This window comes from Pleuronectes platessa, chromosome 20 (genome assembly GCF_947347685.1).
Source record: "Pleuronectes platessa chromosome 20, fPlePla1.1, whole genome shotgun sequence".
In the NCBI taxonomy this organism is placed as follows: Eukaryota; Metazoa; Chordata; class Actinopteri; order Pleuronectiformes; family Pleuronectidae; genus Pleuronectes; species Pleuronectes platessa.
The window spans coordinates 3,485,980-3,509,287 of record NC_070645.1 but is presented as its reverse complement, the minus strand read 5'-3'; the positions used below and the strand labels follow the sequence as shown (position 1 = coordinate 3,509,287).

Below are 23,308 nucleotides of genomic sequence, written 5' to 3'. Positions count from 1 at the left end.
ACGTAGGTGACTCTCACCCACTACTAGCCTGTAGAATACAGGATGAATGCAGCAGCAATAAAGACACGGAGCATTCAGTTCCTCATCCAGACTGCATCTGACAGTACGGGGTGCAACTGCTCCCGTGCCAAACGTTCCTCTTGAGTGCTGCTGTCATTCACTGATTTCTCTAATGAAACTACTTAAATTACTTTAAAAGTAATTAAATACAATATTTTGGGCCATACCACATATAGAAAAACTCAACAGAAAAAAACTCTGCCCAGCAAAAGAAAAATATATATTTTGTTTTATTTTATTTTTAATTTTTTTGCTCGCCTAAGACCGGCCCTGAACTGAAACAACATGTTTATGACAGTTGGTTCCTCAAATAAACTGTGAGCCAGAGAGGTGTTAACAGGAAATTGATACCCAGACAATACTTTGAATTAGCTTATGCTGTTTGTTTCTTAGAATTATGTCTAGACCGTTGACTCAGGCGCAGGGTCAGGCACAGGGCACAACCACAGAAAGAGCAACGAAACAGGAACCAGACATAGTAACCGACTGGTAACCATGCACATGAACATGTGACAATCTGATAAGTAAAGTACAGTTTGAGGTGAATGTGAGGTGAATAATCTGCATAGCTGCCCTTTGAGGAAGCAGCATACATTAGACCAATAACTGAGTCTCCTCAAAAAAGGACCTCCTCTGTGTCTCATTATATATACTGTGGACTTCGGAAGAAACGGGGCTTCTTCTCGACATGATCCAGAGAACCTGGTGACGTGTCCGGCAGAACCCCTGAGACCCAGTAAGTATTGTTCTTATACAATAAACTTGTTACTGTGAGACTTTTGAACATTGAACTTGTCTAATCATTGTCTTTCCCTCTTGAACCTCGAATCCACGAACACAACGCTGTCCGGTCGAGGACCGGGCTCGACAGTTGATAACTGCGTTTACACCGGCAATATTTCGGACAAAATGAAAAACCTTTTGTTGGTCATTATGTTCCTATACGTACCAATTTGTATGGTCCAAGGGAAAGAGCTTTTAAACATTTGGACTAAAAAAAACACAAAAAAAGGTGACCTCTAAAATATTACAACCAATCAGAGCATCGTAGTATGTGACGTATGTTAAGCGACGCATTGTGAGTTATTTACTAACGCCGGGTTCACACCGGACGCTGAAGCGACGCCAAAGCGATGCTTAAGCGCAGCACCAAGCCTTAAATAACAGCTGGCTCCCATCCACTCCTTTGTGCTGGTCACACCAGAGGCTGAAGCGCTGCGCTGCGCCAAGGCTGCCTCGCGCTGTGCAGCGATCGTTTCGGCGTCGAGTCTATTTTTTGCGCTTGACGCGAGCGTATCACGCCAGGAAACACACTGAAAAATGATTTTAAACGATATTGATGACATATTTTATATGATATAAATGATCAAATATGCATCCCATACTTTGAATTCCCCTTCTGTTGTCCTGGAGTTTTAATTTGACCAATGACATTGTTAAATGTCCCCCTCTGCCCTTCCACTACAGCCACACAAGCAGTGATAAAGATAAAAAGAGAGAGAGGGGGGGGGCTACGTATTCTCCACATAGGCTTGAGTGGAGAATACGTAATTTACCGTCGACACCCGACATTTAACGGAGCAAACAGCGGAGAAATTCTTCAACATGGGTGACATTAAATTAATAATTTAAGTGGAGAAGTACATTGAGTTGTATGATCCTCGGAACATGTTGTATAAAGACAACACCAAAAAAGACAAATGTTGGGACGCTGTTGCTTAATGTTGGAGCAACAAGTAAGTATATGCTTGAATACTACTGGATCAATGTGTGATATTATTAGCGCTGCCCGGCGGTTCAGCGTCGCTTCAGTGTCCGGTGCGAACAGCCAAGCGCCGGCGCGATAGGGATTAGCGCGGCGCGGCGCTTTGGCGTCGCCTCCGCGTTCTCTGTTCCTCTTTCAAAATGAATGCGCTGTCGATGTCTTCTAAAACAGACTCAATGGCAGCATCTACACATCTCAGCTCTCCAACGGCAGGCATGTTTGTTGAAAACAAATTCAACCCAAGCGCACTTTGATGACGTGGTTGATTACGTTACTGTTGAGCATCTGTCCATCATCAAATAAAGCCCACCCTGACAATCTGATTGGTCCGAACAGTTTCTGTTCGGACCTAACAATCCAGGAAAACCAATTGAGGAAGTCAACCTGCTCAAGACCGGACAGAGGATTCTTGAAGATGAGCTGAAGAAGAAGGACAAGCTTCTTCAAACCATCCCCTACCTTAACTGCCTGGCCACACTCACGGTCAAAGAAAAGAAGGTCAACAAGAGACAGTTAAAGATGCAGGCTGCAAAGCTGCGGAAGGAGACGACTGACTGAGGGAGTGAGCAGCAGGAAGGTGGAGGTCGTTGAAAAAGAAAACAAGACTCTGAAGAAGCAAGTTGACGATCTAAAAGGTGAACAGAAAAATCTCCAGGAGGAGGTCAAACGTAAGGAGGAGCTGGTGAAAAAGGAAATCAGGAAACGACAAGCCAGGTCGTACCTAGACTGCCTGCACAAGCTCAGTGACTTGGAGAACGAGCTGGAGAACGTCGAGAGGATTTATGGACAGAAAGTTCGAGCAGCTTGAGGCGGTGAAGGTGGAGGACTAAGATGAACTCCTGAACCAGGAGACGGATCAACCTCCAAAGATGACAGGAATGATAGGACGTTTGCCCTGAAACCACTCACCCTTTTTCCTTCACACCTTCTTACCCCACCCGCAACCTACTCCTCCCCTCCTCCCCCTGCCCACCTTCCACTCCCACCCCTCTCTCTCCCACCCCTCACCCCTTAACTTATCCCCAAAACAAACCCCTTGATGACAATCTCCAACCAATAATGTATATAAAAATAAATGGGAATTGAAAATAGTGTAAAAAATGATATAAAAGCTGGACTAAGCCTGTCGTAGTCCAGCTTAGTCCAACCGATGGCATAAATCTTTCTCTTCGCAAACATTTGTATTCCTTGCGCCAAAAAATCTGTAATCTTCGAGGCGACAAAGACTTTCATTCCAAAAAAAATTTCTAAATATAAATACAATTTCAAAAAATGTTAGGACTGCAAAGCCCGAGCACATGGATTTTGAAGTGTTGCATCGTTTTGCCTGAAAAAAATAAATAATGACTGAGGAAATATTGACACTTAGAGCTGTTCAGGCTTGGACTCTGATCATGAGACATAAGTTTGGTGGTGATAGGACAAGGCACAGTGGAGTTATATATATATTAGAGCTGTGAAAAATAACGCGTTAACGCGTTATGATTAAATTACAGGATTAATTCGTTTTTTTTTTTTAACGCATTTAACGCATGCGCAGAAGGACCTTCCAATTCCGCCGCCTCTGCACTAGTTGCCGCTCTAATGCAGTCAGACGGCAGCTGCCATTCAAACAACATGGATAATTCTGATGAACCTGAGGACCTTCTGGACGGGAAGATCGTGTTCCAAAAAAACAAAGATCGAACATTCAGTAAAACCAAGGTGATATGCACACTCTGCGAGAAGTTATCGTTTCGACGTAGCAATACCCGCCTAACCACCGCAACGCGAAGCATGTGTTGGTCGGCGAGGGGCGTTCAAGTGGAATGCGCCAAACCAGACTCACTCGCAGGACACATTGTGCAAAAGAAGTGGTCAGCTTTACTGTCAGAGAATTTGAACAAGTTAGTTTGCCTCACCAACTGGCTAAAGACCGAGTAGCTAAGAGGGCCTTTAGAGGCATTAGATTGTATCATGGTGTGGTTAATGGTTGTGTGACAAAATATAAAAAATGTCAACCATCCTATGGCTAAGAAGCTCAAATAATTTCTGTTTGATTTAAAAAAAAAAAGTTTTATTCAACCACACAATGGCTAAGGAGCCCGAATATTGTTTAGGATGAAGATTATATTAATGTTCCATATGGAAAAGCAATGATAACTGCTGAAGAACTGCTGAGTTGCAGCACAAAAGAAAAGTTAAATGTCATAAATCTTGTTTTCACAAAAATATTCCGAGAAAATCAGTAATGTGATTAATCATGATTAATCCATAGAAACCTGTGATTAATTTGATTAAAAATTGTAATCATTTCACAGCCCTAATATATATATATATCAAAGTAAAAATGTCAAAAATACTTTTTGTTTGTCTGGTCATGATACACCTGTGTATCGATTTTTGTGAAGATCGGTCAATGTGAACACAATCCAGGGGTCTCAGGGGGAACCATTGAGACATTTTGTGACGCCCATTGAAAATTCCTCCAGAATATGTACATTTTCACCACTCTCTAACTTTCTGCAAATTTTGTTAAGAATTTGAGCATGTTAAAGCCCTCAAAAAGCCAATTAATTTTCCTGAATAATAATAATAATAATAATTACAATTTCAATAGGGTCTCACCTGACATTTGATTAGTGCTAGGGCCCTAATGAATGCATACATGAACTTGAATAACACACTCAAGAAACATGTTCATGACTACTGTGAGCATGGTCTTCAAGCATCTACAAACTAATTGTTCTTGACTAAACTTTTCTTGGATATCGTGGGTGCAAATATTCCCTCTCCCTTTTTTTATTGATCCCAGCCTGCATTTCACTGTCTACGAAGTGAGGGGAGCAGAGTGCTAGGAACTTATGCTGAAACTGCCAATATTATACAATGATGTCTTCGGTCATTGTGGTTGTCATGCGCGTCTGCTTTTTGGTTTGGCACGACTGAAAAAAGAGACAAACACACACACACACACACACAGTATATATAGGCTACCCTTCAACAGCTCAGTGGAGCTGAATTGCCATGGCAACGTAGGGCTCAAGAGATTTCCAAGTAGCAGCGCTATGGCAGGAATTCAAAGAGGCGACGTCTATAAATGCAAATATCTTGGGGCGAGAGACGATCAGAAGCTAAATGGGGTTAGCCAAGGTTCCAGCAAAACTCAAGACAAAAGAGTAACTATTTGATTTAAAGACCAAACACAGCATGTTACATTATACATGAATTTAGTTAAGTCTTTAAAGTAAAGAAAAGTGAACACTCTGCGAGGTAATTACACTTTGAGTTTGCCCATTGTTTGGAACAAAATGATGTCACACATGATAAATACTTGTTTTTGCAGTCCATTGTTAAGGGAAATGATCTGTTACACAAAGCTTGATCGCTTTCCACAACACTGGTTTTGTCCTGCAGGTAAAGCAGTTGAGTCATCTCCACAGCTTAGCAGTGGAGGATCGAGCTGGGTCTGCTAATTGGAGGCCAGCTACTCACACATCCACAGTGCCGTCCACTAACATGTTGCCATAGCCCACAGTCACATGTTTTTTCAGCTTTGGAATGTTGCGTGATCATTCCAATACCAAGACTGGGTTTAATCATCATCAGGTCCCTATAAAAGTAGTGATCTTATCAAAGTGTCACCACAAACTGGAAACCAGAAAAAAGGGGGGAAATAAAGTGAATATTAATGGGAGAAGAGAAAACACCAGTTTAAAAAGGTTACACTATAATTTCCTGAATCTGTGGCTTAACGGAGCTTTATCATATTTGTTCAATTATCACTTGATAATGTACTGAGAAAAAAAAACAATTTGACATAAAAGAACACTAGGGTAAAAAAGTGATTACCAAAGAAATTACTATTTATTCTGAGGAGACAAGTCTGCGTTCCTAACTTCCTGGCAATCCCTCCTGTAGTTAAGGGACATTTTTTGATAAAGCAACATTATGGTTTTATAGGCTTGTATTGAGCTCGATCATATTGTGTCAACCTACTGAAGCAGTTCTCGCCAACACACATTAATTGGTGGATTTGTGCAGCAAAACCTATTGTCAAGATATCAGAAGGACCGCTTGACATCCTAAAGATTGTCACTCACAATAAATTAGCTTGTCTTAATTCTTATTTCTGCACATTGTCAATAACACATTCTTAATAAATTAGTAATTGTTTGGTATAACTGTTTAGAGCTTTGAAAAACATATTTTACATATTGAAATATAATCCATAAAATGCAACACTAGAAATGGATGATATATTGGTACGATCTGTTCAAAGAGCCAAATTTTTTTTTCATTTTCACCAAACACTGTTTCACATTTAACAGCTCAATTCTATGAGGATAGTATTGCTCAATTCGAGTGTGATGTTGGATTGAATTTTTCTGCATGGAGTGTAATTATTGATCTTTCACTCTGGTGCACCACTTCCACAATGATCATGCTTTTGTTCAATTTGGTGACAGTACTTCCATTAAGATCACTTCCCTGTCCTTGAACCATTTCCAAGCACCTGAACACGCTCACAATTAACTTTGTAAAACCTGGTTGCCATTCAGTGTAATCAAAGTAATGCATAATCTACAAAATAAGTGGGGTGATTATTCATCTTTAAACCTTCAAAACCTAAGTTATTTTGTCAGTAAACCTGCAATTTAACCTGCATTTTACTTAATACTTTTAATTTTCTTCTTAATAATACATATGTTACATTCACTGAAGTTTATTCACCAAAGTTTATAAAAAGCTTGGTCTGAATAGTTCTCTTGTAATCAAAAATATTGACTCTAAGGCTGTTCTGTAAATAGTTTTCTAACAAACAATAAATATAGCAACTTCTGATCAACCCGTATCCAGGTCAGACTTAAAATATCAACTTCCGGTTTAAGTCCCGCCCCTTCCGAGTACAGATACAGATAATTTGGTTGGTTGAACAGATACAGATAATGGTGTACTCGCTCGTCCTACCTGTAGAAAAGTAGTCTACAGCAGCAGGTGCACCTTCCATGACGTAACCTTAACATCGCAGCTGGTCTCTGATCTTTAGTCCCATTCATAAAGAGGTAAACTGCTTGCACTCTTCTGGAGTCCGCATGTTCTCCCTGTGTCTGCATGGGTTTTCTTTGGGTAGTGTCGATTCCTCCTACAATCAAAACGCATACCGGTTTAGTTACTTGGAGACTGTAGGTGTGAATGCGAGTGTGAAGTTGTAGGGCTCTGTATGCTGACCCTGGCAACCTGTCCAAGGTGCATGACCATCAAAAGATAAGCAGTATAGCAGTAAAGCTAGACTAATTGATTTATCTATATTAGCAATGAGTCAAATGGAAACATGCGATACCAATGCAGTCACGTGGCATATGCAAAGATGATTATGATCTGAACTACTTGTGGTTCACTTCAGGCTTTTAAATGTCCTAATCACGTCAACAGCTGCACCAAGTGTGGTTGAACATACAATCTGTGCAGTTACAAGCCAGGCTTAAGTAATTTCTGTTTGCATATCTAGTTTAGAACTTCTGCCAGTCTAACCATCCACCTGTCCTGCTGTCCAACCTGCCTGGCTTGATACCCCAGTTTATATGGTCTCAGTTATTTAAGCTTAGTCAAATCAAACTCAGCCTCCAAAACCAGACCTCCCAGGAAAAACGGTTTAAAAATGTTGTTACAATCAAACTTCAACTTAATTTTCTGTTTCCAATGAAATTTCCAATTTCTCGCTGTTGTCTCCCTCTCCTGTCTGACACTAAAAAGGCAACCTACCCTTGGCAAATTATTCGTAAACAGTCAATCTGACAATTTTCTCAGTAATTGGTTGAAACGGAGTGAAACTTAATGAACGCTAATGTTCTTCCATGTCTGTTGGATGTGTAAAAGTACATTTTGGGTTGATTTTCAGTTCCATAAAAATTATCAAATCCAATCAAAACTTAAAAAAAACTGCCCTGTGTTTTAAGTGAACACCTCAATAAACTGGCCCATTGCCAAACTTAATTGCGACCCTCTGCTCTCAAACGTGAGGAAAACCAATGCTAAGTGATTACTTTAATGTTTATTCATTCATAATTATTCATCTTTCCAAGTGGAGCATTCAGTGAGGCCCAAGGGCCATTAATCCTAATCTTTTTAAAGGATTACAGTAGCTGGCATATTGACAGGCAACTGAATCAACACACATAACACTGTAGAAGCATCACATAAACTCAAACACTCACACACAATTGTGTTTTTAAAGTCTATGTCGTGATTTTTCAATTGTGTTCTAGAGGTGAAAAGTCAGACTTTCAGAAGGCAAATCCCTTGAACTCATTATGTGCAGAGATACAGCAGACTCTGTTTTTCAGAGAAGAGGAGAAGTGTTGCTGAGAATAGCAGAAGACTTTGATCCTGAAACGAAATTCAAGATCATTTAATTCCAATTGAATTAATCGTGTTTAGCTCAGCTTTTCATTCAATGCAGAATGGATAACCTCTTAAGTCTAACTTTGTACAATTAGTGGTAAAGTTCAAACCTGATAAAAGTGAGGTCTGGAGGGAATTTTCACTGGCAGCTCAGTGTATTGCTGTAGGACACTTCAGTAGGATGCTTGGTCACACACTTGACACAATTCTAAATTGACTTTCAGCAGTTTCTGGAAAAGTGTTTTATATCCATATCACTATAAAACCTACAGTATGAGTCATATACATGATGCATAGCATGGTGTACATTAAGAGTTAACAGCACAATTATATTTTAATTTTAAACAACACATACAGAGATCGCAAACATTTAGATAACATTTTACTAGTGTTTTAGTTGCAGAATCACTGCTGATAATAAATAAATTAGAATAGATTCAACTTTATTGTCATTGCCAGGTATAAGTACTTATAAAACGAATTGCAGTTTAGCATCTAACCAGAAGTGCAAAAAAAGGCAGTAAAAGTGCAGAGTATTGTGCATAGTGGAATATGTAAATATATAAGAAGTACAGTAAGAAATATAAATGGAATATGAACAGTATTAAGAGGTATGGTATGATATAAGAACGATGAATACACTATGAGGAAGATAAATATATATAAATATGAATATACTATAGGTGGGCTAATACAGTAGTAAAACAAATAACAGTATACCCTAACCCTAAAATAAATTAGTTGAGACTAGGAAAATCTCTTTACCTGCATGGCTCCAGCAGTGTTTCCAACTTTGCTAGCCTGTCATATTCAGCTGAGGTTAGCGTAGCTAAGTTGTGCTTCTCTCAGGCCAGTTTTGCTTTCAGTGGGATATGCTTTATCATCTAAAGTGTTGAAATCCAACATGTGGGTGTATCCTGGGTGAGTGACTCCTCGGTTTGTCCACAAAGAGGCTTGCTGAACTTTCAGCTCTGCTGTGTTTACAGAACTGTGTTTGAGATATCAGACTATTTTACGCCACTTCGCTTAAGCACCGTCAAACCCGCTGTCATGGCATCATGACCGTCTGCTGTATAATGTTTGCTGCACAAGGTGGCGAGGGCATGCTTTGGCGAAATGCAATCATATTAAACACAATATAGTACATATCAGACAGTAACTTAGTGGGGTAAAAAACATTTTTAAAAAGACTTGGGCTTCGGTGGAAAGACAAAAGGTTAAAAGCCTTAGTTTTAATACAATTAAATGTGGGGCTTTGCATTATAGAAGACTTCAACTCCCAGGTCTCTGACCCCTGTGAACTTAGGAACTTTTATTTCTACACATTTTTTTGTTTTCATTTTTTGAAATAAAATAAAAATAAATATTTCTTGATTAGTCCATCATAGCAGCATTAAGGTGTGGCTTGGGAGCTCACTACGGAGGCCCTCTGGTACGGCCTCTGGTGACAGCGGTAGATTTTTTATTTATTTAACGAAAGTAAGTTGTTCGTTCTTTCTGTGCAGCCGGTACCAAATGACCCACGGCCCGGGGGTTGGGGACCACTGCTTTATAGGGTAACTACACAAATGGTACACAGAAAGCCATGTTTACTCATCATGACATTACAAAGGCCCAGGAGGGTGCTTTATAAAGTCTGGGGTGATCTTTGCTTGGTCTTGGAGAAGATTTTGTAGTGGAAATGTATCTTGAGATGTGAAATAAAGAGTTTCTCAGACTGCAGTTGTCTTTGAGTTTTAATTATTAGCTCTGCAGAGGGCTACACAGACAGCAACGAGGCTTCAACGAGTAGTGAAAAAGGAAGGTTTTTATACAATGTGATAAACAGAAAACGAGACAGAAAGCTGTCTGCTGTCTGGCATCACTTGCTAAAGAAAGAGGAATCAAACCCAGCAACCAGTTGCACAGATAAAGGTCAACAGGAGGTGAAATTACCAAGTAACGGCATGAAAGTTGATCACCAGAGAACAGGCTACAACAGGAATGCAGCATGACATGAGGTAATGATCGACATGCAGATACTGGAACATATGGATGACGTATAATACTCCTTTATTATTGTAAATGAGCTTGCCTCACAGCCTTTGATTCAGGGGGGGCTTTATTGAGCAATCTACATCAGTAGGAGACCAAAATTTGCAGTCATATGCCTTCATTCAGTCGAACAGAGGAGGTCAGATCAAAAGTCTAAAAATAAGGACTCAACCTTGTTTAATTTGGTAGAATCAGGAGGGAGAGTAAATGCTGCATTAAAAAAGTTGTGACTTATGTAGAAGATCGAGCAATTTGGTTTATCCTCTAAAGTTTTTGTATGGGTTAATCATCACACCTTTGTTATGACAGTGTCAGGGGTGATGTCTAAATTGGTTTCGGGACAAATGGGTTTTTATCTGAGGGTGAAACACCAAGCAGACAGAATTTTGACAATTACTTAATACAGTTAAAAGCCTGATATGGAATCCCACTTTGTGCCAAAGAGATGCCACTGAGGGAGATAAATGGGAACAATTTTGAAGGCTTCTATAATATGTGCTCCAGATAGCGATGCACCCTGACCTGTAAGTTTGACTTGATTGCATTATACACTGCAGCATAATGAAGGGAAACGTGGATGGAAGGAATAAGACTGTTGATGCTAGTAACAGGGCCGAGGCGAGGAGCTATTTCCCAGTAGCATGGACTGGCATAAAATACTGGAAAAGGAGTGGAGTCAGAGAGGTCTGTTATATAACCTTAACTTTAATTATGTTCTAGGTAACCCGAAGCAATCTCCATCTTTATCTCGGGTTCGGAACCCGAAGTAATCTCCATTTTTATTTCTGAAGGTTTGCCACACAATTTATTTAAACTCAGTATATTCGTCCCTCTACTGAATGAATTTTGACAATTTTATGTCGCTAGCAAGTAACTAGATGTTTTGAGCCTGCAATACATCACTTTATTATTCTTTAATGGCTCCTTTAAAGTTTCATGCCAGAAACACTGAAATGCTTTGTGCGATCAAATCTGATGACATTGAATATCAAAAAAAAAACTACATCAAACATTACCCCATCAAAATAGCTTCATTGCCTCTACTGCTATTTTATCCAGCTTTCTAGCAGAATATACAGCCTCAATACTCATCCGGTGAAACTCAAGATCAAGCAAACTAAAGCCATTGTTTGAATCTAATTTGTGCTGTATATGTTTATAAAAATAAACTTGAACAATAAATAAAGATACCAAAGCTCGGTTTAAATAGGCCTCATTTCCTAACATGTGCGCAGAAATGTTCTTACATGGGCGCACCAGCTGATTTTGTTCTCACCACCATGCATATCGGAATCATTCTAAATTGACAGCTGTGTGTCTGCTCTCTGCAATTTGCATACTGCCACGCCTCTATTTCTCCATATAAGGACATCTGTTTGTCATGAAGAGAGTGGTGTGCTGAACAGAGAAGTTATAAAGGTAAAAAACACAAGAATTTCACAACAGCAGAAATTGAAGGAATCGGAGAAGGAAGACACAAAAGAAACACTTTTCTGTAGGGTGTCCTCCGGAGTGACGATGTTTAAAAAAAGGTTAACCTGGACTGCAATAACTGAGGCACTGAATGCAGTGTCTGCACAGAGCTGAGCACTACAGCTGTGGACATTTCTTTCAGATGCTTCGCGGAGAGGACGGGGACTAAATAATTATAACACGGCTGCTTCAGAATCAGCACAGAGGTACATTAAAGGTCGGGTCGTCCTCTGGAATCCTCTGAGCTCAGGACACGAACAGACAAACGTTTACTTTGTGTTTGTTGGATTCGCTTTAGAGTTTGAGAAACATGTTTAAACCTGCAACACAACACGAGACGTAACGTGTCGCACAGTCATGACATCAGGTTTAAAGTGACCAGAAAGATGCAGAGTCATGATCCCACATCGTTGTTGGGACATGGCTTTTGTGCAAACCACAGGCCTCCTTTCAGTCAAACTTGAAACAAGCAAGCCGCATGTGCTGGAGTGGACTCAGTCTCCCAGAGTGGCACATGTTCCCTTTGTCTTTAGACAGTCAAGGAACTCCGTCTCCCAGGATGTAACAGGATGCTGCATTTCCTGTGGGCTGGGCAATGTCACACAAAGGTGTCAAGAACCACCAGGGTCAACCCCTATTGGTCACTCTGGTCCAAGACCCGTGAGGTCACCGGGGCCAATATAAGGAGAGGTCTCCCCAAAATCTCTCTTTTCTCTCATCCCTCCAAGGACGGAAGGCTGCTACAGCCTCTCTCTCCTACATCGCCAAGGGGGGGGGGGCCTGGCTGATCCAGCTTCCTTCTCTATCCAGCCCACAACCGGAGGTCAGAGGTGCAGCTCCCAGCTCACCCCTCTCAAGGAAATCTCCTCGCCCTTCAAGCTCTACAAAACTCCTCGTAGCGACGCGATGTCCTGCAGGAGAACTTCAACCAGCATCTGAGCACACGGCTCGACAGAATTGCGTATGCAGAACTCTACGATCACAAACCCAGGAGACGTCACAGAACTGCAACTGGACTGCAACTTCTTTTCCCCTTTCCCTCGGACTGGTAACATAATCTGGGCTTAATAATTATACTACGCTAAGCAAGACTGTTTATTTGATCGGTATGTGTTTATAAGTTTGATATGTGTTGTGATATTGTGGCATCAAGTTATTTGAAAGTAATTGTTAGTTAGGCCCTTCACAGGCCTCCTTTGTAGGTCTCTCTGACTCTTGCATTGACTGATTAACATCTACACAGACACACGCATAGTCTCCACCTAGTTAAACCTACCCCCGTAAAGCAACCTCAGAAGAAGGGGGGGGGGGGGGGGGGGGGGGGGCTCTTATCTTAGGGGATAAACTACCATTTTGAAAGCATTCTAGAAATGTGTGAAATTTGGTCAGCCATTTTGGGAGGCCCCTAATTTACATTCACACACACACTCATATTTAGTCAGTTAGTCATTAGTTAGTTTGATTGTTTAGTAATTTGTGTTTTTATACTTTATTATGTTCATAATAAATGTTCTTCTTTCACAGTAGTTCATTAATATTGCATAAGTGAATTTTGCCAACAGTAACACTGTTAAGAACTCCATAGCCTTCCCTGTTCATTATATAATCTTTAATGGTAAAATATTGAGATTTCTAATTGAACTAGATCTAAATGAGACTGATCTTAATCAATAAATTGGCTATCTTTTCCCTTCTATGAAGGGTGGTGCCCCGCGAGAACTTTAACCAATTAAAGTTATGATTTAATATTAGTATTTTAAATATTAATGTTTTATATTTTATTCTGATAACCAAATTTATTGAGTGCATAAAGGCACACCATTCTATGGTAACACTTTTTAAGCACTATTGCACAACATCGTCGATTAATAACTAAATACATGTGATCATCGGTTTGTGTGAAGAGGGTTAGAGACGAACACACACGCACATGTAAATTCATAGTTTTTTTATAAATTTGGTCAATTCCTTATTTAATAAAATTATTCCTGTTCATCTACTATTTTTATTCAATTAAATTGAGTTTTATTATACTATAAATTTAGTCAAAAGGATGTGTGTTTACATGTTCTAGGACAGCTGGGCCGTCATTATTTGTGCGTACGCACGGTCCACATCATACTCTGCGAACAAATTTAGGTTAGAACATATTGATGAATCACAGATTTGTGCGTCAAACGTGCGTAGGCACGGTTTAAGAACAGTCTGCCCATTGCGCTTCTATTTTGGTTTTCTGAATAGTCCTAATGCTTTTATTTAAAAGACAACTTTCCATTCTTTTATTTGTGAAAAATTATTATTTCCACTAATGTTTATTCAGTTCCTGGAAAAGAACATTGGTGAATGTGAATTGTACCAATAAAATACACATAAAGAAGGATGGTAATATGTATCCGAGAGCTGCACTCTGCTATAGGAGTGACCCTTCATATGCCTTTAACTACACATTTACCCCGTATCTGAGCCAGCACTAGATGACATTTAATGAGAACAGGCCGTGCTTTCAATAAATGTACCCCTGAATAACTAGTTGTGTACGCGTCTTTTGTTTTTCCTACATCAAATTGTGGTCTGATATTTGTTTACACAAATAAAGGACATGTATTGTGCCATGTCCATATTTGCTCAGACAGAGGAAAGCAGATACCCACATTAAATCAGAGGCACTGCACATTTTTTACTCATCTTGCTGAAGCAGAAGCAATTTGTCATACTTCGCAAGAGATGGTTCTCAGTTCGTGCTTCAAACAGAGACAATGAGAAGTCTGACCTGGGTCTTACTACTTTACAGAACCATTTTTATGAAGCATTGAGTTCAAAGGTACAATCGCTTCACCAACAGAGGTTTCGCTAATATGTGACAGAACAATCTATTCAGCAAAGATTTTTAAATTTATAGAAGTCTTGATTCTGACCTTTCAAACTCTATACCTACGTTCCTTGAGCTCATGAGAGAAAATAGAGCTAGTGACGTATTTTTGAAGCCTCACCTTGTATTCCACAGCAGTGCTGTGAGTCATCCTTCTTTGTTCATGGCTGTGAAAAGGAGTCTAATGGAGCATGTAAAGAGAGAAGTGTTTATAGGGCAGCTTTGGAAAGAGGCAAGAAACAGCCAATTAACCACAGGAAGGAAACATTGGTTTCTGTGTTCCTTAAGGCACATTGAGGGAGACAAGGAACACGGGGAAAAAATGCAAACAATACAGCAGGTCAAACATTTGAACAAGACCAAAACAGTACTACCTTTAAATCACTCGTACTGTGTTGATCACCACACATGTAACATGATTTTACACTAGTGAAAGTAGCAAGGTTTCCTCCCAGCAAGAAGATTGCTGTTATGGTTCAAACCTGCCACATGGAGTATTTGGTGCTCTGGCTTCCTGCTGTAACCCAAAGACATGAAGTGTTGGTTAAGTGCCACTCCGCAATAAATTGCCAATAGCCATGTCTTCAAGCATGAATGGTTTCTGACTCTATGTGTCAGCCACCTCCACAGCCTTGGTGGCACACAATATAACTTGTGTGTGCTACCAAGGTGAAACATCTCTTTGCTTCCAATGGGAAAGAAAACTGCAATTACTGAGAACAAAAGCATTACGTTTTTTTTCTCGATTGTATGTATTTGAACCACGAACCTTGTAATTAATCGACAAACTGTCTTTGTCAAAATGGTCCCTCGTTTAAAAAAAATGGAGTGAATGGCAAAAGAAACTGTACTCTAAAGAGCTTTAATTGGTCATCAAAATTAGAAAAGTGCTATATAAATACAAAACATTTGCCATTTATTATAGTAAAATGGTAAAATGTATCTTTCATGTCTGTGTCTGTCTAAGATGAGTGGTGTCATCTGATACTCAGAGCAAGGTGAAACGCAAGGCATTACAAGATTCAGAGAACACAGTTGTCATTTTCCTGTCCAGCACCCAAGTAATCTAAACAGCAAATGCACTTGTGCCCACCCATGGGCATAATGGTCTTAAAATGAGGTGGGGTTAGGCACATTGCCCGCACAATGCTATCTTGGTCAATGGCACAGCCCTTTTCTTATATTTTACATTCCCAAGATTATAGAAATATCTATTACCGAGATAGTAAGAACATGGACTGGAAGGTGGTACTCTCATTGGTCAATCCCAAGTTGCACCCAAAACAAACACATTAATAAATAAGAGACCGAGTACAACCCTTTTGAACCATGTGCCAAGGGCAGCTGCCTTGCCTCTGCTGCAAAAATGCTACCCCCGAGTTTCTATAGTCAAAGATCTGCAATTACACATCTAATTGATTTTACACTCGTATGTATACAGTCAAGTTTGAATTGCATTAACTCAAGGAAATAATTTGTCTACGCGCTTCTGATGATCGTTTTCTTTCCTGTGTTAAAGCTTAAAAGCCATTATTGCATCATTTTGCAATGATCCTGCAGCATCATCTACAACTAACTAACCCCGACTGATATGCATCAGTGATCTGAATAGTACAACCAGACAGTACATCCTTACTGCTAAGAATGACAAAGTACCATTCCTGTCGATGATGGGCTGTGCTATAGAGTAGCTTTTACAACTGTACTGGGTGTGTACCTCGTCCTACCCAGCACCACTATAACCTGCCATTCTCTAAACAAAGAAAATAAATATGCTCTGGACCTAATTTCACATCTTAACGCATGCAAGTGAAGCACAATGTCCATCTATCCAAATAGTGTTGAGGTGAGAAACCACATTCAGCATCTTCATGAAATACATGAAAAAAATGATGTTCTGCCAAGATGACTTCCCATGGACTCATAATTGAAATAAATGTCCACCTTGCAGTGCTCATTTTACATCATCATTAACAAACACTTTCTTAGTTCAACCCATTTGCCAGAGAGACACATTGAACAATAAGCATGAGACTGAGGATTCCATGTATTGGAGTTGTCCATGGAGTTTGCAGTGGACTTGCCAGCTAGCTTATCAGCTACTACATAAGAGTTAAGGTCACATGCCATAAACTGTCTTGTGTCAAAGTCAAAATCTAATTCTATAAAATGGAATTATTGTTTAAACATAATGTCAGAGCAGATGTTATTCTGTTATTTAACCTGGCGAGGATTTTCTGACCCATTCCCCTGCCTACCTAGCTTTTCAATGTGTGTCACTTTGCCATCTGTGCTGTCTGACTGAAGTCCCTGATCTGGTAGCTTAAACCCCTGGACGGAAAACAAAAGATATCCTGTTAGATCCTTCTGGCACTGAGCCCTCAGTAAGGCCTGGGCCAATGATTTTTGTTTCTAAAATGTGATTGGTTAATTCACCTGCCACTTTCCAAACAAATATGCAGTTTGTGAAGCTCCAGGTCTTCAGAACAACCAGTGACTGACCAGTTAATCTTCTTTGTCTAGACCAGTGGTCACCAACCCTTCGAACGTGATCGACTGGTTGATCTCTAAAACCTTCACTGTCGATCCCTGGATCAGAGCTGGACTCACTGGCTGCGGTCACGCCACAGACCAGCTTTGTGGCAGTTGTCTGTTGTTCACACGCACTGTGTCAACTACTGGTGGCAGAGTTGCTGGTTTATCATGTGCATTTCCTTTTATAAAAGTCGGATCAAAGTACTAAACTAAAACCAGGACACTACAGCATGAAGATGAGCTTCTTCCGGTCAGTCGATAACAAATGAATGGATTCAGATAGTGAAATGCCTGAGTCCTTTTACTTTGAAACAAATTTGGGAAGTTTTTGAAAATGTACATTTGTGACAAATCCGATTGATACACATTGTGGTTCACAGCAGAATAAACAGAGAACATGCACTTTCACCTGAGTTTGAATGCTTATCTTTGTAATTGATGTCCCAAACGTGGTAACAAATTGTTACAATACTTTCAAAATAACAGCACTGTGACATTGCTGTTAAACAAATCCATTTGTTTTAAAAAAACAGTATTATATTGAAATATTTGCAGGAGCGGTTCATGAGTACACAGGACTACTTTATACAAGGAAATAGTCATTTATGGCCATATTCAAGGCAAAGCCTGTGTAAAAGACATTTTGCTGCAGTAGCAGCTCCTCTGCAAAACGTATTGTTGAACTGAGAAGCTAAATACTGTGCCTTAAACAGATGTTGTAAATATGAGTTGATATTAATGTCAATATTGTATATCGAATTTAAAGTTGCATAACTGCATTCCTTTGTTTATATTTATGCTTGTACATTGAGCCTTTAAAAGGAATTGCAAAAATAACTATTTTGCCTTACATTTAAAATTAAAAAGCGACCTTGGGCTTGAAATGATTGGTGTTCACTGGTCTAGACAAAGGAGAAAAGTTACAACTAATGCTACCATTTGAAGAAAATCATTGTGAAATTACAATCAGAAGATGATGAATTTTAAACCAAAGAGGTCAAATATAACAAAAAAAAAAGTTTTTGATGTGCCGGGTGTGATTGCAGCCACTTTGGGCATCAGACTTTAGTTGTGTTCCCAATTTCCGACTGCAGGTAAGTTCCACAGCTGATTTTTGCTATAACCTCTGCCTTTGCTGTCATGCCAAACGGCAGATCCACTCGTTCTTGGAAAGTTTGGGAAGGGAAAGAGCATGAGGGTTTTAGAGCCCAGCTGTCCGCCAGATGAAGCTTCCTGAGAGTGCTGTGAGCAGAGAGAATCCTGGGTCTGTCAACAGAGTAAATAACATGTTGTCTTTTTTCTGTCAAAGTTTTGCCTCCTTGGCGCTATACAGTGTGTGTACAAGCAGGGTGCAGTGCCAAACTAAGCTTGGCTAATTTGTGATTCTAGACTGGGGATAATGGAGGAAGCAGAATTCATCACAGTTAACACATGGCTAACAGGGAATGTTTTCCAAGACTTGGAGATGAATCAAATATTTTTGTGTTTCTACATCATCTTAACCGTTATCAAGAACTGTTTCTATTTGTGAGAGTGTTGGGAATAGTTGCTAAAGTTTAGAATTTACTATTATTTTTTCATTTGGCTTTTCGGATGATCTGATTTCATTGAAGATGCATATCACACTTATCAAGATCAATATGAAATGAATTCTGCTAAGATCTGACAAATGCTGCTTCCCCGGCCTTTTCAGGGCAGTGCTTACAACAAAGTTTGTGACTGGAGCAAGTTTTGGTCCAAGTTGCTTTTGCTATCTTCAGAACTTCAGTAACTATCTTCAACTCAAAAAGTTTGTTGTTAAGTGGGCACCATGCAGAACAAAGCCCAACCTCGATTAGCTAAGGTTCCCAGTGGGTGCGCTTTTAAGGCAAAAGCTTGACATTCGTTTCGAGTCCTCATTCCTTTCCCGAATTTATTACAAGCCAGTGAGATCACAGAACATGTTACACAACCGAATGATTTTCCTTTTATCTGATGATAAAGGGCACAATGTACGGGAGAGATGAACATTCGCATTAAAGAAACAGCAATACGTTTTGCCTGCAGTAACAGGCTGTCATTAAAAATATAGAGGTCAAAATCTGCTCTGATGTCTGTTTCAGCTTCTGCAGTTAATATACTTGTTTAAATTTATGAGGATGGCATTTGAAAATTCAAGTCAAGCAGGATAATCACCTCCAAATGCCTTGGGTTTTGTTACATATACTGTCATATTCAATTCTTCTATTTGTGGCATAGACTAATCATTTTTGAGTTGTAATACAAGGAAAGAGTCAATTCAACTGACATCTTACAGCAACCAGAAGGGAGATTTTCTATAATTTAATTATGTGATAAACCAATCAGATGGATTTTATATGTAGAGGTGTCTGAGTCAGGGAAAAGAGATCTCAGACTTTTGGACCACAATCTATCTACGTAGAAGGATGCAATCTAAGTAGAAATAAAATCCATTCTCTTATAGTGATGTATCCAAAAACCTTAATTAGCTTAAATGTTTGATAAAAAATGTGTTGCATCAGGAAACTCGGTTCTATCAATATGAAGAACCCTTTTAATTTGAGGATGTTTGCAGTCTAATTCCAAGGTTAAACATAATGTTTTCAGTCCAACTACAAGTATAGAATAGATTAAATATTATTAAAGTGTTCAGCACGAGGCTTGATAAACAAGCTACCTATTTGGAAACACTGGACAGCTGTGGCACCTCGGGCGAGTTGTGTCACAGACCTGGCTCAAAATGTCAATGTTAGAACCAAAACCTCCACTTGTACAAAATGCATCGTAATTCTAAGCTTCATGGTCCAAAGAGAAAGATGATGAGGAATTCTGGAATTCCATTTTTATTGTTCAGATAGTCAATATCAATATAGCGCTTCTTTCGTCTTGATTACCAGTCAAAGCAGTCTACAGTACAGTTTTTGTTGACATACAGATTCGGAAAGCACATCTCTGGATAGGGAGAAATCTATTCTAATCTATGAGATCTTCATCCCATAGCCTGTTTCTACGAGAACCACACAGCTTGCAGGGGCAATTTCGGTACGCAGAATGGGGAAGACTGGGATCTGCTTTACCCCTTAGCCACAGCCACCCCCTTTACCGATTAAAGCACAGCATCCTTGACAGAGTCTACTTCCAGCTCAACATGCATGCTCACATTTGAACTTAATGTTGATTGAGAATCTCCAATTACCATAAGTTGAATTGCAGTCTGTACTGTGGGAGGAAGTATTCAGAAAAAAAACAGAAAGCCACAGGGGGATCATACAAACTCCACACATGTTTAAACATAGAACATCCCCGTTTTCTTAACTTGAAATGTGAAACAAATTAATATTACTTTAACTTGAATCATGTCATGATTCAAGTTAAAGTGAAAAAAAGAAGGCTTAGTGATTTCAGTCCTAATCTGTCTCCCAGTTAAGAATGTACTAGATAAATCTCTTTTCAAGGCCCATAAATGAATATATATATACTGTAAAATATCTCCTTTGGATGATGCAAGGATATTGTAAATAGTTGTTCCCCAAGAAAGCGGACAACCTAGCAAACATTTCACTTATTCTGTACACACTGCATGTCCGACCATATGTGCTTGTTCAAAGGGATATTTGCAAAAGAGTGGTGTATTCACACAGGCTCCTTTTAAAGCTTTCTGGGGACAGTCACCTTGACTTGTGTAAAACTGTGGTCAGATCTTTTATGCAGGATGTTACAACAATATTACTGCTCAGCTGTTACTCAAGCCAAGCGTGATAATCTTGTTAACCACACTGACCTCACGGCTGAGGTCCCTCCCAGGACTTTAGAACATGTTAATTCTTAGGCCATTACCACCTTACCCGGGCAGAATATGCCCTTCTCTGGGATATATGCTCTATTGATTTAACTGCCACAGTGACACGAGGAAGCCCTTCTGCTCCTTTTAACATGTTAGCGTTTTCCTCAGTGTGCTGCCATCATGACCAACCACTTTGTACACATTGCACTTTCTTTACGTTAATGAAATCGATATGCTATAACTTAATACAACATATTATAATTGAAGGATGCCTAAAAGTATGCTTGGGTTATCAAAACAAGTTCGATAAGACAACATGTAGGGAACAAAGGTAATTGCAAATGATGGTGGAATATACAGGCGCCTTCACTACCTGGATAAGATGTTTATTTCTATATTTTAAAACACAGGGAGGAGCTGGCTCATTAGCTTTTCAAGGAACAGGCACTCAAAACAGGTCAATCTGAGGAGGGCTGTTTTAGACAGGGTAAAAAGGGTTTTAGGTTTTAGCTGTTTTAAATGATCCTTGTGGTATTTTGACCAAAATATGTTACAGACATTTCATTAAGACCCCAAGGAACCAGATCAACTTTAAATTTCAACTGCTCGAGACCCAACAGTCACCTGAACCAGGAGAACTGCGGGAGACTAAATACTGCACACAGCGTTAGGACTGTAATCGGTCAGAGTTGACGTGACTGGTGGATTAATGTGCTCAAAGGCCCTGAGGCTACGCTGTGTCTGCAGCCCCACCTTACACATCATGTCATCATGCTTTGGAAAAAGAAGTGTGCTAGGCATATTACACAGCCCACACACACTCGCGGCACACTGACACACACACAGTGTAGATAGCCTTCACTTTGAACAGCAGTCCTACAGAAAAACCAAGTGTCACAAATTCACCTTCCTATTAATATTTTCAGTTTGTCTGTTAAGTTTTGTTTACTAATTCTATTCTCTTTCCAGGACTCTGCCCCTCCCCTCCTGCTCTGCACCTTCCTCATTCCTCTGATCCCTTCACCGGCTCCACCCACAGACGCACCTGTCTTCACTTCCCTCATTAGTCTCCCCTCTATATCTGCATGCCTGGTCCCCTTGTCCTCTGCCAGATCGTTTAGTGTGTTCGTGCCTATCTTTCCAGCGTTACTTTCCTGATTCCCTGACTGCCTGATCTCCTTCGTGACCTGCCTGCCTTTGCCTTGGACTCCTCTTCTGCCTGCCCCTTGTCGGTTTTGTTTGCTTTGGACTGATTTCCTGGCTCCTGACCCCTGCTCTGTCTTCACTGGATTATCTCTGGCCTGCTCCCTCTTGGATTTGTTTTGCATCGGACTGACTGCCTGGTATCTGACCCCTGCTTCGTTAAATAAACCAAGAACCTTGCTAATTCCTACTCTGCCTCATTGTCGTAGCTTTTGGGTTCACGCCTGCCATTCCGCCAGCCGTGACACCAAGTGTATCCACAGCTTTAAGCTTTCTAAAGCCTGAAACATGCTTCTGCGTTTTTACGGGCCCGTAAGCACAAGAGCCCTTCCGGGTCCCTTACGTGCTTATGTATCCCTTCTTACGTGCTGACGGGCGTCGCCCCACTTTTCTAAAATTTACGGCAAAGCTCCGCAAGCTCACTCAGCCCGCAAGGCTGTGATTGGTCTGCTCTACATCCCTTCTGGAGCTGCATTTCCGGGTTCATGCCCCATAATACAGGCAGAAACAACGGGAGATTTAGAAGAATGAATATGGACCAAATAGAAGAACGTTTGGCAGAAGAGATCCGAAAGTATGTCCACTTGTATAACCCGTCACTGACTGGCGTATTTGTCCGCCTGAAAAAGGCTACAAGGAGCCGCAGTAGCTATGTAAATAAACAATCGATGAAGAAGAAAGAAGGCGTCTCTCAGGTCGTCTTCGACAAAAAGCATTACTCCGCCTAGTGTTCTGGCGCGGAATTGCTTTGTAGGACACGCAACGGTTGGGGAAGCATGAATGACAACGAGTCTTGCGCCACAGCGGCGTGAAAAGACGCAGACGCAGTCGCAGAAGCATGTTTCAGGCTTTAGTCAACAGGTACAGCATCTGTACCAGTAGAGTATACCCTGTTTACAGGGGCTAAATCTCAGCATCCTTACAGACAAAAATCGAACTGCTGTGCAATACCCACGTAATACAAAGCCATAAAAATACAATAATCACATAATAACAGCAGCACAGCTAGGAATGGATATTCCTACCTCTAATTGTTTTTCTTCCTTGTTTTTTTCTGACAAAGAAGTTATTAATGAGGCTGGCAATATACAATAAGCACAAAATGTATCTTTCAATGCACATCAGAGGCAGGTGTTTCCGTGTGTTTAAGCCTATTGTGGATGTCAGTCTATTTTGGATTAGTCCCAGGTTTAAAAAGGAC

The 23,308-nt window shown here is 40.2% G+C and overlaps 1 long non-coding RNA gene across 15 annotated transcripts in view; it reads right to left on the bottom strand.

The window, feature by feature from the left end:
* LOC128425464 (uncharacterized) overlaps window positions 1-9,143 on the bottom strand; it is a 154,339-nt gene extending 145,196 nt beyond the window's left edge. For 6 of the 15 annotated variants that reach the window (XR_008333139.1, XR_008333143.1, XR_008333140.1 and 3 more), the window contains exons 1-2: window positions 8,975-9,140; window positions 6,776-6,950 (exon numbers count right to left, since the gene is read on the bottom strand). This is a non-coding gene — a long non-coding RNA (uncharacterized LOC128425464). Of the gene's footprint in view, window positions 1-6,775; window positions 6,951-8,974 lie in introns of all 15 variants that reach the window. The other 9 variants (XR_008333147.1, XR_008333146.1, XR_008333144.1 and 6 more) reach the window with 5 other exon arrangements.
* Window positions 9,144-23,308: the final 14,165 nt, after the last annotated feature.